The 18,312-nt window shown below is 36.6% G+C and overlaps 1 protein-coding gene across 5 annotated transcripts in view; it reads left to right on the top strand.

Annotated features, from left to right (window-relative positions):
- CHST9 (carbohydrate sulfotransferase 9) overlaps positions 1 to 18,312 on the top strand; it is a 92,367-nt gene that overhangs the window by 12,259 nt on the left and 61,796 nt on the right. The window lies entirely within an intron of this gene.

Below are 18,312 nucleotides of genomic sequence, written 5' to 3'. Positions count from 1 at the left end.
ACTTGTTTTTGTGAAGAACAGAATAAAAGTTCAGATAAAAGACCCATTTTAAGAAAAGTTTGAAATTCCATGAACTGGCATGAGCTTTCTCAATTTAGTCTGCTGTTGCTGTAGCCATCCATGCTGTATCCATACTATTTGGCATAAACAGGTGGGATTACAACACCCACTTTGCCAGATTTGGTAATCCAAGGGATCTTTTGGGTCCTTTTGTAATCTGGTGAGATATTTTGAGTCCATGGAGAATGTTTCTTCCTTGTCTTTACACTCTGTAGCAAATGAATGTGTGCACACACATGGTAATACTTAGTCTTTGCTGCTTGTGTGGGTTGATTTTTATTTAAACCTTGCCTAAATGGAGCAATATTGATGTGGTTTAAAGGACGGTTCATATGTAATGGATTGCAAAGGCAACTGTTCACACAGAAGTCATAGTTTTCCCAGACAGTCTTCAGTAAATACATTAAACTAATATATTTGTAGAAACCAGGTTTGTAAATAAAGGAGAAAAGGACACTGCTCAATAATGGTTATTAATCATGAATAATTTATTTCTTTTAGTAACCTTGAAATATTTCTGCTGTCAAAGTCTTGGGTAGTTTGTGGGAGTCTTGCTAACTGCTGGAGAACACCACTGGTATAGCCAGCAAATCTTCCTGGTTTACAATGCCCAACTACTAACGAGGCTGTTCTAATGAGGTTGGGTGTGTTTAGGTTTTATGCTTCTGGTCAGAATATGCTGTCTTCTCTGTGTGAAGTGTTTTTGTTTAGTTGGGTTTTCTTTAAATCTGCCTCATTATTGGATTGAAGCACAAAAGATAGGATTCAATAGGATCAGTAAATGCTGCTTGGTAAGCAGTTAATAGAGTTGTTGAAGTCCCAGAAATACTACAAGATTTTATTAGGTGAATTTCACCATATAACATGAGTTTTCTTTTTTCCCTCCTTTAAGTGGGTGCAAGCTGTAGGGAGAAAACAATTGTCTTTGCACAAAAAATTCTATTAAGAAACAGGTACTCTGGCAAACCATAATGATCTAAAAACACAAGTAAAAGCTAGATATAAGAAATTATGGTTTTCAGAGCTAGTGATTGTAGAGTCTCGCCCTATCTTCAGCAGTTGCAAAACCCAGAAGCTTTAAGAAAAATACATTAAAATTTTATATTGCAGCATATAACATGCAAGGCTGTATTTATCTGTTTGTGAGGATGTTCTTCCTAGGTCTGGCTATTTAGCAGCCCTCAACCTTGCATCTCATTCATTTTACTTTTATCATTCCCATAGCTAAATTTTGTCTAATTTCAGAAACCCTCTTTTTTTAAAAGAAATTCCTGCCATGCTGTTTTTTTGAGGGTACTGTGGAAGGGCATTTCTGAGTTGCTAGTATGTTTTAATCCTTTGGTATTTGGCTTCCACCTTCCAGTGGTATAAAAGAAACTAAATGGGATTTTGGGAGGGGGCTCTCCTCAGCTGTATATTCAATAACATGTTTGAGCAGAAGCTGATGACATTTTGTTTATTATTAGGTGTAAGCTTTTAAAAATCTACACAATATTGTTTATACCTAGACCACAGAGGTCTACTTCTAGAAAAGTGTAGCACTTAATTTACTGAGGACACCTGAACATATGCTTTCTTGCCTATTTTCAAACAGGACTTTCAAAAGAGGCTGCTGTAGCTTTCTTATATCTGTAGGTACGTAACTGAACTCCAGAATATCTATTGTAACTACCACTGGAAAGTTTTTTGGCTTGGTATTGGAACTCTTATGAAGTGGGGTGTCCTCTTTCCTGGGAAGGGTGAATGTCAGTCACGCTGTCTTCAAAATGCTCTTTTGAATTGGATTTGGATATGAAACATGTATAGGTAGTCTTCACACTGTTTTACGGTTATTCACATTCTTGGAGCAGAACATTTAGGTGATGTTTGTAAATTTGATTTTACATGGAGCCCTTAGGAATCATTCTTTCTGTTAAGTAGATACGCTGTTTTTTACAGAATATGAGCTATTCAACTTTTGTATAATTTTCTAACAGATGTGCTTCATTGAGTGAAGTGGTCAGTTTTCTGTTATAGTCCACCACTGTTGTTGATTTTAATAACTTGCCATTCATAGCACCTTATCAGTTCCAGAGAGCCCTTTCCTTAAAAGCTGATCATTCAGGTGATGAAGCTCTGCAGTTCTGTCTCTTCAGTATACTGATTATATGATGCAGTACCATTTAAGAGCCACACATAGCCTTACAAAGCAAAAAGGCTGAAGAGGTAATCTTTACCTGGTAGGTCCATCATTTAGGAGTAACAGTAGAAAAACTTTGAGATAAAACTTTCTCTGTTCCTGACTTGTTCCATTTTCCTTAAGTGCACTGCATATGTTCAGAATAGCAAGTGGTTGCGGCTGGAGTACATTTAAGGCTGCTTACCTCTGTGTCAGGTATTGAACTGCTTTGATATGTCGCTTGATTACAAACAGTCCTGTTAGAGCATGTGGTGTGGTCTCTGCAACGTTCCAAGGGAAACCTTTGGTTACTTACTAGAATTAAATCAGAAATTCTGCTATTTGTTTTTAGTGTGTGTATATACATATATGTATACATGTATATTTACTTTTAGTATCCTCTTTATTTCCCTTCTTTATGTGGGAGTAGGGACTGCTGGTAGGAGAAGCATTTTAGACAGAAACGTATCTTCTCACCACAGAAAGCTATTTGTATACATAGGGATCAGTGTATATGGGAGACTTGTTTTAGTGTTCAGTCTCAAGAGCCTTTGTTTCTGTCTTTTTGTTTCCATTTTACTCATTTGGTGTTACCGTAAACAGATTATTGATATAAATTAGGGATAATTCTTGATCATCTTGCAACATCTGTGAAATAAACATTTAAAGATCAGGAGGCTGACAGGTTACAAGTAATGGGAACCGTTTCAGTGTACAAGGGATGAATGTGCTACAGATGACATGCATGATTTACCTGGAAAAAACGTGATGTATGTCTTGGAGCAAAACGTTCAAGGAAGATGAAAATTTCCTTTAACTTTTTTAAACATAGAAAAACTGGTTTTATTTTTGGTTCTTTTTTATTTTTAAAGGCAACGATCACAGCATGGCGCCATGAAGATTGGCTAGGCTTTCAAGTTTGGGTCCCTGCTGCCTCAGATAACTGTCTCTCATACCTTTTTGTATTTTTTGTTGTATTTATGGTAATGACGTATTCAAAGAAAAATAATGTTTCTACAGTTTTACAGTATTTCTGTGAAAGGCATTTCATAACTGTCAGTTTGAAACTGGGAAGATTCCTGTCACATCAGTATACAGTGTTTTCCTTCTTAGCTTCTCCAACCTTGAGCCTTGTGGCTATACCTGTGGGAGTGAACGTTACTGGCTTCAGAAACAAAGGAGAGGGTACTGTCAAATGCTATGTTTAAACAGATTAAAAACCAAAACCAACAAAAAAAACCCCAAAATCAAAAAACCTTCCAAAGTTTGTTAATTTCTATCCGGAGTCAGTGTCAGTGACCAGATCAGCTTAAAGGTGCTTCTTTTTTTGTAAAATTATAAATATTCATTACTCAAGAAAAACTGCAAAATATGCTGTATTTTAAGATTTGCCCTGTATATGGATAAAACTGTTCTCAGCCATGTATGAGCCTCACTTGATGTAAAGTGATGGGGAATAAAATATCTCACACATCCATTTGGTTTGGATTTTGATTGGTTTGATCTTGATTTAGCCAAGATGTGCAGCAGCTCCCTGTACTGCCTGGAAAGCCTTAGTTGGCAGCAAGTGGCAACAGCATTTTGCAACCTAGAAAATATTATCCCCTATAGTAGTTCTTTAAGAATTCCCACTCCTTCCAGTCCAACTCGTTTCCATTGAAAATGATGGTTTCCTTACCACGTTGAGAGCCTTCCCACAGTAACAAAATCCAAGACTATCATTGACCTCTAACAAACCTGTGTGATACCTGCTAGCAAATACAATTTGTCCCTCACAGCTTTGTTGGTTCAAATGATTTTATTTACGTTGGCCATGCAGCTTTCTATCACACAGTCCTGGCAGAAATTCAGTGCATAGCTCTAGCAAAATCAGGCTGAGTAGGCACAGTTTTTGTCTCTTAATCCTCCAGCTTCCTATGAGCTACACTTAGCACTATCTGCAAGGGATGATGACATGAATTATCAAAATATCTGAGGAATGATAGAAATCTTCCTTTTTTTTTTTTTTCTTGAGGTGACTAAGGGTGCTAAGCAAAGATTGAAGACTTCACATGACCTATTTAATAATAATTTTCCAGTTTACAGTTCTGTAATATTCTAAGAAAAAAAGCAGGACATGGTCAAAGCTAGCCCTTTCCAAACTAATAGTAGAGGGAAAGAGATGTAGAGACAGTTGACTTAAATTTACTTTTTCACTTTTTTTTTTTTTTTTTTGGCTCAGGGATGGTGAAGCTTAGAAGCTCCCGGAATGGCAGGAGTGAGATATGGGGTAACTAGTGTTGAGGCAGTGGTTGTAAGGATTCAGTTCACATGCACGAAACCTGCTGTGAGCCAAGCAGACAACAGGGTGGAGGGAAAACTCAAAGAAAGTCATGGGCTTTGCAAAATTGAGTTTCTTGAGAAGCAGAGATAGCAAGGCGATAACTTCTCTCCTGCCAAAGAATTTTATTGCCCTAATGAATGATGGCCTAATATCCAGAAGATTTGACATGCACCTTGGGGAAAGTCTTCTGCATGTCATGGACACTGAGTAAACATCCAGAAAAGTAACTGAAGATCAGCAGCCTAAGGTTAAGAATTATCAGAATCAATATTAAATTTCAGTGTGAGCAAATGCCAGGTGAAGGAAGAGGAGGTGTTAACTGATTTATATTTAATATGAATGGAATGGAGCAGGTCATTTCAGTACCAGTTATAATCTAGCAGTAGAAGAACTTGCCCAGCTGTATGTACATGTGTAAGGGCATAGATGGAGGAAGAAGCTGTTAAAGGTTTGTAGTATTTTCTGCTACAGATATATTATAATCTAGGCTTCATACAAGCATGTACTTAGAAACAGCTCAAGTGAATTTGGGATTGTTTAGAGGTATGCAGTTGTGCCCTAGGTATGTGCATATTGCCTCTTCATAAATTATTTTCAAGAGAAAAGAGGGTTTGGGGACTTCTGTTTTTGATTATGATCAACTAGGGAGATGTGGTGTGTGAGTTCCGTTAGCTGCAGCTGGAAGCACTCAGTTGTGTTAAATAGAAATGGGAAAAGTATCAGTGCCTGATGCTTCACCATTCATCCACAAAATAGCTCTGTTAAGGAAAAAAAATATGTCTAATAGGAAATAATAAATGTAGTAAACATTGTGTAGAAAGGCAGTTTTCTCTCTGACCTTTGATCATACTTTGATATTCTTGCTTAAATTTTTAGAAAGAGCAGACAAACCCCAGGATGAGAAAGCAACACAGTTGTTTCTGAATTGTTGACAAAACCTCATAGTTTTTCTGTTGGTCACCGGTATGTGCCCTGAGAGGTTACTTTGACTTTGCTTAACCATACTGTGTTTTCAGAGAATGGTATAGATAGGAGATAATGTTATGTTTAAAAAGAAAAGTACGTTCCTGCTGTCATGCAGCTGTTGATGGTTCCCAAATATGCGTCTGTGCAAGCCTTAATGTGAACAAAGGTCTTGCTTTCTTGGGTTAGGATGGGAGCCATGGATCTCCAGTGAAGACACCCATTTACTGAGATGTGCAGTGTTTTTTCTGCGTAGCTGTGAGTTGCAGCATGATTCCCACAATTCTTGTTTGCTCAGGAAGCTGTCCACTGTGGCCACTCTTGGCAGGATTTCAGTGAGAATGAAAATAGAGCAGCATGCGCACCATACAAACTTCATGGGAGGATCAGCTACTCCCCTGGAGGGGGCACAATGTCAAGTCCATGCTCATGAAGGACACAAATAGTAGAATGCCAAAAAACTTTTACTGATTGGGATTGGCAGGGAGAAGGCCACTGGCTTTGTCCTTTTTTTTGTCCTTTGTAGAGGTCTTTGGAGACAAGAGTGGAGTCGGAAAAACTGTAGCTCTTTCATTAATGGATGGCTACTAGTCATGGAAGCATTTGGTTTCTTCCACCAAATATCCTTGAGCCCTGTTACTTTTCAAATTTATTCTTCCTGACTTTGGCCTCACAACAGTGGCAATTGATGAAGGGGCTTTAGTTAGCAAAAGCTTTTGCTCTGCTAATCTATGCAAAATTATTTCTTTATTCCTGGAAAAACATTTAGTAGCCAAATAATGCAGTGGTATCTGTGTTGCAATAATGTTATTGTATTCAAAAAAACATATTACAGTATATTAAAGTGTTACAGTACACTTTTCAAGTGAAGCATGGCAAGATAAATGAAGGGAACTCATGTAGATGCATTAATTTTATTTTTGTTTGTTTCTGGCTGTTTCTTGCTGTCATTAAAGATTCATTAATGCACAGTATGCCTTGTCCACTGCTGAGAACTAATGGGCTACAATCTGTTGACACAGGTCATGACACTTGAATTGTGTGTAAAATGCAGCCTATTACTTTAAACATGTTATGTACATAATTCATTAAATGTCATTGCTTTAAGATGATTCTGTAATTGCAGTCAAGAATTATGGTACGCTTTCCAGAAAGATCTGCAGCTCTGTTCTTGATGTAGGGCCAAAGAATCAAGACTTTTCATGAACTTCGTCTTGATTTATAAGCTATTTAAAAACACTCAGGCTGAGCAGCTCCACAGAACAGTTATTAATAAAGGCGATAGAAATTTGTTTTCTTTAGAAACTGAAATTTCCATAGAAGATCCTCAAGATGTATAACCTTTTCTGCCTACTAGCAGTCCTCTAAGAGATCGTCGAATATGTAAAATACTGACACTGGGGAAGAAACAAATCTGTCATGTTCTGTGATGGGAGGGAAAGAAACAGGGCAGGCAGGTTGGTAGAGGGACTGATATTTACTTGGATGCATTTTTCTCTGTTTTTACTCTTTTGCTGTGAGAGTTGCTGAATTATTAATGCAATAATAAAGTCCATTTGATATGAATAGACTCCTAATCACTAAAGAAACTACTTGTAGGAGCAAAATCATTAGAGTGAGTTGGCTGACTGGCCTCATTAAATGATATCCAATGAAGCAACAAAATGTAAAACAAAAGTACTTTTACAAGAATTATTTGATGATTTTTCTTCTTCATCTGTATGATCTTATGTCAGTGATTTGGTATTGTGGTCTTGGGGCTGATAGCAGAGAGAAGGAGATGATAAATGTCTCTCAAAAAAACCTGGTTTTGCCCGATTTTCAAATTCGTTTCATTGGATTGGAGGGGGCAACACAAAGTATATGTGAAATATAAGAAATAATATGGACATGATTATTTTGCTTATTGGATTTTTTAAAAATTTGCTTTATCCTCTTACAGATGGCGAAATTAATTTCACCCTGCTTCTTTTCTGTTACAATTTTTCACTTCAATGTGTCTATTTTGAAGATGAACAGGCAGATGAGACTGGGCTTATGTAGGCTGAGGTAGTTGCAGTGAGGTATAAATACTTCATGATTTATTTAACCTTTGAGCAGAAATTTCTTTCTGGTAGAATTAATCTGCAAATAGTTGAGGTGTGCTACCTCTTAAGTTATGATTGATCATGCAATATAACGAAACTCTATTGGCATCAGGTTTAGGACTGATGTACATATAAATATAATGCAGATAAAACTGCCAGATGCTGTGACTGACGGGTGGGTTCAAGGTATTCTAAGCAAGTAGAGTCAGCCTTGACTCTCCAGCTACCAAAATATGCATATTGTGTAGCTGGCATTAATATGTCGTAAATAAAACATAATTGAATGACAGTCGGGAGTCAATTTAAGCAAAGATTAGTCTGTGATGACCAATGCCATGCTACAAATAATTGACTTTCTTGAAAGTTAGAGGTTAATCTTGGTATTTTAAAGGCTAATTCACATGGACTAGTATCCACTTAAGGCAATCATATTAATTACTTGAGGGAGATAATTTGTTTATTTTGCCAATTTTTGCTATACTGTCAGCATTCATTTGCGCCTGAAGACCAGGCATTTCCTTGGGGTCAGATGACTCCCATAATATCTAACTCCAGAGCTGGTAGCCCAGCACCTTTTTGGTTTCATTCCCTCTACAAGGGCCAAAGATCCAAGAAAGGATCAAAAAGGCTAGTTCAATAACATGTTTCTTGAAGTGGACATATTCACTAATAAAAGTGCTTTGTTACTGTTTACTGCCTGAGGATAGCCATAGAAAGAAAGAGAGATTCAAAAAATGACAGAGAAAAGCGAATGGTTTCTTGACCCTTGATAGGAGAGTAAGCCAGATACTACAGTTGTTTAATTCTAACTTCTGAGAAATGTGCTAAACTTACTTCATACTATTACATATTTATTGTACATGTTAATGTTTTTCATGATTACATATTACTTTGGTTCAACTATTTCTTGGCAGCTCCTATCACTAAAGGATTTTTGTCCTTTGACTACCATTTCTCACATATCAATCATTAGTTAAATTAGACTGTCATCACACAGCCATTCTGAAGGATAGGAAATGCAGAAACAGTATTGCAGGTGTATTATGACTAACCTGGCCAGAACTATATTTTTGCCTTGAGAAAACTTCTGGTATTTCAGGTTTTTCCAGAACCCCAGTTCCCACTGCTATTTCTTTTCCTGCCCTCCAAATATCTGGAAGAAGCTAATGCAGCTGCAGTTTGTAAAGGCTTACAATGGGCAAATGTGTAGGAGTATCATTTTTTTTTTTTTATGATAAGAAGTAAAAATATCTTCATCATCTTAAGATTACTCCTTGCCAAAAAGGTCTGTACTTCAGAGAATGATGATGCTTCTACTGATCATGCAAGTGATCAGTAGAATTAACAAAGAAATTTTATGTGCAAGGAACACGGAAGTTTGACCAATTGAAAGTACTTAAGTGTCTGTTTCTACTTCCTTTCTAAATATTCTTTTTCTATGGCTTTTGTTGTTTTCCTCTGATGTGATAGCACACTTGTGCAGCAAGTGTTTGTGGCGTAGAGGTAATGTTTCAGGTAGTTACATTGCTGCAGACAGTAACATTTTGTTCTTAAATAGCAGTAAAACTGAGCAAATAAATATGTTTGCATTTCAGGTAATGCCAAATACTCTATCATCACAGATGTTCACTAGAAACTGCACTTATCTAGGAGTGTTTTCCAGCTACTAATGAAACAAAATATTTGTTTTGGAGTGGAAGGAGGCCTAATCTGATGTCTAAACATCTAATGGAAGGTAACAGTAAGCATTTGTATGTGGAGGCATTGCCTTGTAACGGTGCTGTGAGCTGGGGAATGAGGAATTGTAGAAGGGAGGGAAGGCAGAGCCTGAAAGGGAGGTAAAATAGGTTTGGTGGTGTGACATTCAGCCCTTAGGGAAAAAAATGCCTGGGACTAACTAGATGGGTCCAAGAAAAGCAAAAAGCCCAAATCAGACTCCTATGAGTTTTCTTTTCTGAACAGGAGTTTAATCAAAGATAGATCATAGATAGTCTTTTAAATGAGGAATGTTTATAGGACATAATAACTTAGACTGCCATGAATACCAGTGAGGGGAGGCATTCAGACTGCTGCAAAGCTGAAAACTGTACGTTTCAGAGAGAAATGCTACTTGAGCTAAGCAGACAGTAATAAGGTAGTGAGGTGATCACCCTCTGCCATGTAAGACATATCAGGTCACCTCTAGCTTCAAGTATCTCAAGCAGAGGTGTATGAAGCCAATTTTCTTTGGCAGAGAAGAAAAACTAAACCAGGTCAGGTCCAAAGGTCTCTCAAGCTTAGCATATTGTCTCTGCAAGAGTGCCTAGAGCAGACTATGTAAAAATAAGGCAAGTTTATAATAATAATTCAGAGAATTTTCTTCGCCCTTTGTGATTTATAATTTAGAAGCTTCCTAGATTGGAGATGTATTCAGTAGCCCTAGATTATTCTTCTTCATCAGTTTGTACAGTGTCATGCTTACTGATGCCTTTCCTCTGGGATTCTGCTGCTGAGGAATGCCCAGCTTGAGTGTACTGGAGACTCCTAGTAGCATTTTTCCTATGATGCTGTTTAACTCTATGGAAATACTCACCAGAGCATGATATTATTGGATCACTAAAATAGATTTTTCACCTTCTGTCCCTGTAAGAATACATCATAAAAGTAAGATCATAAAAGAAAGAAGTGACTAATGGGTGGTTGCCTCAGCAGAACATCCTGGCTACTTTTTTACATTCTTGGTAACTTTCTGTGCTTTTCTCTATCAAAAACTGTAAGTCGGGAATGATTGATTGTATCACTTCAGCTTTGTACCTACCAAAGAATTGATAGTAACTTGGACAATGTTGTTTTCCAATTATTTTTTTAAAAGGGGTGGAGGTATCTATTTAATTGTACCCATGACTGTTCTGGGATTGACTTCCCATGTGTGTAAATAAACTGTCTTTCAAGGAAAAAAATTTTGATAAGAGCAGGTCAGAGATCTGATAGACATTTGAGGGAAGAGGGGGTTAGGTATAAAGCACTTTCTCCATAAGAGGAAGATTAGCAGATTTAAAAATCGGTAACAGGTAGAACTGCATCTCTCTGATAATGAGGTCAGTAACATGACTGAAATAATGTTTAGTTTTTGATTAGATGGATATTTTTTCCATGCTTTTGACAAGACATGCATCTCTTAGTGCCTAAGATTGAGAGAAAGAGAAATAAGTGAGGATTTCTGTGGTTTTATATAAAACATCAAGTGTTCCGAGTGCCACATTTGCTTAATGTTGCTTGTACAGTGATTAGAAATGGAGCTGACAGTCTGAGTTGGGCGAAGTATTTGCTGAGCATGATAGCAAATAGAATAATAGAATAGCTTGGGTTTTTTATCACCATTTAGAATGAAATTTTAGTGTATCAATCAGCTGCAACACCTTTGGGAACAGAATAATGATTAAACAGTGTTTGTGAAGCTATTGCCATCGCACTTTTCGACTGCTTAGAGGAACTGACCTGCTGCCATTTCATCTCAGAAGAACTGTCTGTCTTTAGTGGGTATAGGTATGCCAATTCACTTCTTTAGCTTAGAGAAACTGAGCATCTGACAGCAACTGACCGTGTTCCAGCTATGAAACTGCTGCCTAAGCTTTAGCAGACAAAAATTCAATTTTCTTGTCTTAGCTGACAATTAATGAGGAAGTAGTGTCAAATTACCACTGTAGAATGAAATTTTTCAGATGCGAGGGATGCATGAATGGAAAAACGTAACTTTACTAATTTGAAGCAATTTAGCTAACCACCAATAAACACAAATGTTTTGAGGAAAAAAACCCACAAGCCTGGGAGGGTCAAAGAAAGGCTCTGAGAGAAATTATGCTTAACACTAATAGATGCAAGTAACTACATTAACTTTCATAAAAATTTTCACTTATTTGCCTGACAAGAGTTTACACTTGAAAAAAGAAATCTGGAAAATAAAATTGTAAAGACTTTTTTAGAATTTTGTAATGATATGTTTTTCTTTGCATCCCAGAAGAATAAAGATTAAGTAAATTAAGATTAAGGGTATCTGAAAATCTTTCAGAATGATTTTTTTAATGGAAAGTACAATTTTATCAAAGTAGAAACTACATACAAATAAAAAATACAGCCTCTTTCTTGTTTATTTCAAAGAAAAATGTAACAAAAATAAAAATTACATTCTTTAATCTCTGGGTTTGCTTTTTAAGGAACTGTTTGATTCAGAGCAATTTATGCCGTGTAGCTTAAATTCAGTCCCCTGTTAAAAATGGAAAAAAATTAGAATGTCAGACTTTCCTTCAGAAGAGTAATTGAGGTTTTCACTAGCTGTAACAAAGGCCCCTTAAACTCATGCTGATATTGGAGATGCATTATAGATTACTGTATTTGAATTTAAGAGTGAGAAGGCAAATGATAGTGTATCAATTTATTTGACAAATGTACTTTGTTTAATTAGGTACAGTACTTCATTGACTATTAGCAAATATTTTGCATTCTGTCCTCTAAAGAATGATTTCTCATAAAGATACCTTGCAACAGCAATCGATTAAGTTTTGATTTGGGATGAAGAGACCACAGAATTTTGTGAGCAAAGTCTGCCTGGGCAGTTTACTGAAGCATGAGTTGGAGAGTCTGACAGAGAAATCATTTTTGTCTATCCTTCATTGAGGTGGGGGTTTTATTTCTACTAAATTACATTTTCTGATAGAAACTGCACTGTCTTTTGGAACTGTTAGATAAAGGTTGCATTCCTTTTTAATTCAATACCTGAAAGTAAGAAAAAGGCAACATTCAGTTACAGATTAAATAATCTCCAAAGCAGATCTGATAAAACATTTTAGAGCTTTCAGAAAGTAATATAAGCCCTTTCACTCTGTTATTAATTTCTTTTCTGCATTTGTTGTTTGGAGAAACCTTGTGTTTTTAACAAAATACATCCTCCTTCAAGAGTAAATTTTCTTGGGGAAGAAGTGCTCAAGAAGTCTTTATTTTTAGTAACTGTCCAGTTAAGAGATGAAAGAATGTGTATTTCAAATTGCTGAATCTCTGCTGAAGAAGTTCAAACACTTTGTTCAGGTAAAAAAAAAAAAAAAGTCTAGCCACCACCTAAGCACATGGCAACTGTTTTGAGGATGACTTCTAATCTGATAGTTTCTATCAAACAGCCTGTCCTAGTTGACTATACTGAAATAGTAAAGGCTCACTGTTGAATATAAAACAGCATTTGAGAAGATACAGAGCATCATGCCTTCTATATGCGTAATGCAAATAGATAGGAGAAAGTGACATATACACTTGCTTTTCACTGAGACAGTGACAAGCGCTAGATGGGACTGCACGTTTATGCATGCTTCATACTTTTTTGCCTGACAGTAGAAATGCCAGTATAAATTTGACTCCTCTCTTGCTTAAATTGCAAAATGTCAGTCAGTAGTTGCAGTGGTTTATGGAAATGAGGGTAATGTCAGCTTACTTCAGTGTTATGCTTTTCATGCTTTAAGCAAATAAGACCACTTTCATAGATCACTTCTAGTCTGAAAAGTTTGAGGTATTTTGGATTTGAGCAATAACGCATTGTAACAAGTTTCCCACATGGTACTGAACATGGCTGTTGCCACCAAGACACCTGAATGCTTTCAGTCCTTGATTACAGAATCCCCAAATGAGTGTCTCTGGATGCTCTTGGGTGTAAATAGTCCTGTAGTGGATGGCGCTGCTCTACTGCCCATGCTCCAGTACATGGTGTTCCTCTTACAGGTCCTAAATTAAAAAAATAAAAATGGTTATTTGCTGTAGTATTTTAGCCTGGGACATTAGTAGATTATGGTTGTGGAGTCATTTGACCCCCAGTTTTGTTGAAAAAGATCAGGTTTTTCCATGCTCTGTGAAACCATGGTGGTGACACATGAATAAGGGAGAAGCTTTGTCTTGGTCTAGGGGGACTTATGGAAGGCTTTGTAAATTGTGTATGGAGACTCACCAAAGAAGATGTAAAGAGATTTCAAATCATGGTTTGCATCTTAAGTGTAGGCACATGAGTCATCAAGTATAGGAGAAAGAAGGAGACAAGATGTGTAAGGGGCAGTTTGAAAAGAAGGTGTTAGGGTCAGTAGGCCTGACTGCTGTGGTTAGTGGAGAGGGGGATGCTTCCTTTTGCTTCCCAAGATAACTTCAGGTCTCAGCCTCTCCTGCAATGTAGGTTGGTGAGTTTGGTGTCACACACCAGTTTGGACTAAGGTTGGGCCAGAGAGTTGGCAATATTTGTTGTTTGGAGGATGGGCAGACTGGGGGGGAACAGGAACGTTTGTCTGGGTGAAGCCGCAAATGAGTTGAGAGCAGACAGGTACAGATGCAGGATCATTACTGGTTTGAAGTTTCAAAATTACAGTGGGGGTTTTTTGGGGGGTTTTTTGCTGGTTGCAACTACAAATCCAGTTTAATTATCCTTTTCTGAACATTTATGGAGCTGCTACCTTTCCACAGGTTTAAGAGACAGTCTAGAAAGAGGCTGGTTTCCTCTGCCTAAAATTAGCCTTATGAATACCCCTTAGAGGTACTAGAGTTTGTGTTCTCTCTATATAAACATTTTAAAGAGGGTGTGCAAAGGAAATCTAGCCAAGAATAGAAAGGGGTTTCATGTTGCTAGGTTATATAAAACTGCAAAGGTTTGCCAGGTTCTTCCATGGTTATTCAGCTTAGTTAACTCTTTGTATGTTGTATAGTTCCAGTTAACTTTTTTAAGATCCTTTTAAAAGACCAGGTGCTAATCAATGAAATGCAGACACTCCTCTGTGAATATAGGAAGGGAAAACTAATGCAAAATAGATATGCAACGTAAAATGCTGTGAGGAGAAGGGTTATATAGCATGCTGCACCCTCTTGCAGCCATTATACAGTCAGGAAGCTTCCTTCTGTTTTATGAAGGTAGATGGCTTTCACTTGACATATGATGTGCTTACCTGGTGAACAGCAAATTCAGAGATTTATGGCATCAAACTCTTGCCTCCCTTCCTTAGGTCCTAGATAAGGTGGAAGATAATGTGTTCTGAGTGTGCCATAGATTTCCTGTGTTGTTGAAGGTTTCTTAAGAAACTCTTATGCCCCAATTCCCTGTCTACAAAGCAGGGTTGTTGTCAGGTCCTAGTCTGCAGGTTTCCTCTGGTATTTGGATCCCATACTAACAGGGACATATCATCTTAGGTTCAGTGGAGATTTTTTTCATGTTTGGTGTGCTTTGAGACTCTCCCTTACAAAGGCAAGAGAATGTTCCTCACAGAAAGGTGAAATTCTGCTTATTCTATTTCTTCTTAGTAACTCTGGGGCATTATGAATTAAATCCTGATATCGAATTCTGCCATGCCTCAAGATTTATGCTCTGCTTTCATTGCTTACAACGTTCTTATAACCAATTCATTTATCTTATCAAAATATATTATCTAGTCAAATAAAATGATTTCTTGTAAATTATAATGGCCACTGTATACAAGCTCAGAAGCTGTGGTTGTGAAGTGGACAGGTGGTGCATAAAATCTGAACTGTATAAATACTTCCTTATTTATCCTAGTTTAAGAACTGTCAGTAACTGGTATGTCAGTATGAATATTTAGTTTACTGTATTTAGAAGCCAGTTCTGTTCACTGTGTCAAATTTTCTGGTTTTGTATGTCCTTTTATGTTTGGCCTGATAAGGAAGAAAAGAAAAAACAAAACCCACCCTCAACAAATATGTATTGCTTAGTTTAAAATATTAAACATTAATTTTAAAAGCTTAAGTCTAATAAGTTCATAGTAAGACTTTCAATAAATATGTCATTATCTGTAAGGCAATTGTGTATAACTTCAGTATTCACATATTTAAGAGCCAAAAGAAGAGGAAAAACCATGACTTATAGTTCACTAACGATTTAAACTAGAAACACAAATGAAGGTTACAGTCTTGTATTTCATCATCCACTCCCTCCAAAGGAATGGTGGTAGATGTTTCAGTGCTGTTTATATTAAAGGTATTAATGTTGATCACAGTGGTCTAACCAAGAGTTGTTTCATAAGCCTGATACGTTCTTCTTTACGTATCATAGATCTGTATTTGATTTTGAGTTGGGGGGGTATTAATGTTAATATTTAAACATTTTGCATCAGGTACATTAAGTCCTAATAGAGTCTGAATATTTTTGCATATAGTAAATTTTTACCATATTCTAGTTCCCTTTTTGTTGCCTCTCATCAAAAGCAAAGTAGATGGGTTTTTGATGAGTGTTTTTGAGCCTAATATAGAAAAAGGTATGGATTGGTTCATGTTTTCTACATACTTGATCTGTAAACCGTTCGCTTGAATGAAGGGTTATTCTAAAGGGGCAGTGAGCGTAGCAAAGATGGTGGAAAATACACCTTGCAGTGGTAGAGATGGTATTTTGTGGTGTTTAACACCACAACTGGACATGGCTACAGATGCCTCTTATTGTCAAGGATATACCTTCTCAAGACAAAGTTATGAAATTTTCTGTGCAATATCTAAACCCATAATTCTTTGAGTATTCTTTTTATCTGAGCTTGACAGATTCACTGTTTCTTTTTGTTCTCTCATTTCTCTTGCAGTCCCTCAGGCAAAATGTTCTTTTCTTATAATTTTAATTCCAACAGCTATATATAATAAGGTATATGAAAGTAGGAGAGGAAAAATATTCAGAACCAATAGGCACCAACAAATAAAGAAGAGCAAGTTAGCTTAAGCCTGTTAACTTCCTTTGCTTTTCTTATTTTCACTGAAGAGCCTCAAACTACCTCCCCCTTTTCATAAATGTTGTCATATTTTATTGCTAGGATGTTCTTTTGTACCAAAAATACTTTAAAAGAAAATGTTTATAATATAAGCTATACCAGTTATACCAATAATCAGAGTGGGTGAAAACTATGTTCTTACTACTGGTCAAAAATACAAAGCATGGCTATTTGTATGTATCCTCTTGTGCTGTCTGAAGTACTGTCATCAAAAAGACTTTATTTGTTGCAACAGCAATTTTGTTTGACCAGGACAAATAATTCTGTCCTTAAATTAAAAATAAATTTGACCTCTGAAGCTGGTTTCCTATTATGTATTGCTTTGGATGGTAGTTTCCTATCTGGTTAGCTTGGTAATGTAAGGTGGAAGCCCTTCGAGGCTTTTGGTTTCTTGCTAGCTGAAACTATGGATTTTAATGTTCACTATCCATGGGCACTGAAGTTCCAGAGAAATCTGTGCCTAGAAACCATTACCAAGATAAATTTACTGGTTAAATTACGGAGCATGAAACGATACCAAGGATTTACATACACAGACCTTAATGGGAAGTAGAGTGGGATTTTGCTTTGAGTACTGTTTTACCTTTTTCTAATACCAGCTGTTTAATGCCTGGCTTGAGGTCTCTCAGAGATATACAGCTGTTTTGTAATTTTGAAGGGCTCTCTTGTCCTCACAGATGAGCAGCAGTACAGAAAGGCACTAGGAGCCTAGCAAATGGTTCCATCTCACATGAACAAAATGGAAATGTCATTCCTACAAAACCGATTTTTTTGCTTGTTGAGGGAGACCTCAATAGCTCAGCATTTTCTGCAGGTAATCCCCACGCTTCATTTTGGAAAGAAACATAGTGAGACACGAAAGCTAAATAGAACATGTCAGAAGTCTTGCACATATTGAGTCCGCAGTGGGAAATAGAAAGGAAAACTAATTGTCCTAATTCAGAAAATGGGCAAACAACAAGAGCATTTAATTATGGGTAAGAGAAGAATTCCATTAGCTGTTTGAAACATAAGAAAGTAAAGAACTCTGGGCTGTATTTTTCTCTTGCATTTGGTACCAGGATTTTTTAATACATATTTACACTGTTCTTGTGTACACTATTTCTTATAGTATACACTATTTCTTGTCCCTTCAGCCTGTATATACAGTAGGATCTTGGGGTATTGGGAAGAGAATATCTTTTTGTAAATTGATGAGATATGGATAACTTTTTTTCCTTTTCCATCTTTTTTTGACTTTTCTTTCCTGATCAGCATGGGTTTAGCACAAAATGTTCGTTGTTTATTTTCTCTGTTCTCATACATCCATAACTTAAAGCTGTTCAGTGATTTATTTATTTTTTTACTATTTTGTATACAAGTGGGTGTAGTTCGTTATCTTGTCGTGCTTACTGAAGGGAAGTGTTTTATTCCTTATCAAGAATTAGATAGCTTCAGCATGCTTTTAACTTTTTATAAAAACCAGAATTTAGGAAGTATTGCAAGTGATATAAGAGTTATAGGCTGGCAGACAGAAGTATGCTTTGTTCCTTCTAGCTAGTAATTGCAGGATCTGTTCTCCCACACCCTTGTTTTATATATGTAGCAGAAGGAATGAATATAAGAAGACACTTTGAATATTAAAAGACTAAACTTTTGGTAGTTTAGTGGTTGGTTGGCTGACATAAACAGAGTACACTTTGCTTATATAATGAAGTGTAAAGTATTTTTGTGACTCCTTATAAAACCAAACAGCAAAAAATGGGGACGGAGTTATTCACAGATGCTTTGTTATATTATACTGCATTCTTCATGGGTTACTGAATTTCTCTGCAACTTCATAGGAGTGTGAGTGTGCTGGTATATAGGAACAAAGCAATTAAAGTGCTATTCTTACTCTTTTTGTGTCTCCAAACGTAAATATGCATTCAATATTTTGACATCTTAAAAATATATAATTTGGGTAAAACATCTTAGTAG

This window comes from Strix uralensis, chromosome 1 (assembly GCF_047716275.1).
Source record: "Strix uralensis isolate ZFMK-TIS-50842 chromosome 1, bStrUra1, whole genome shotgun sequence".
NCBI lineage: Eukaryota > Metazoa > Chordata > Aves > Strigiformes > Strigidae > Strix > Strix uralensis.
This window is presented reverse-complemented; position numbering and strand designations above follow the sequence as displayed.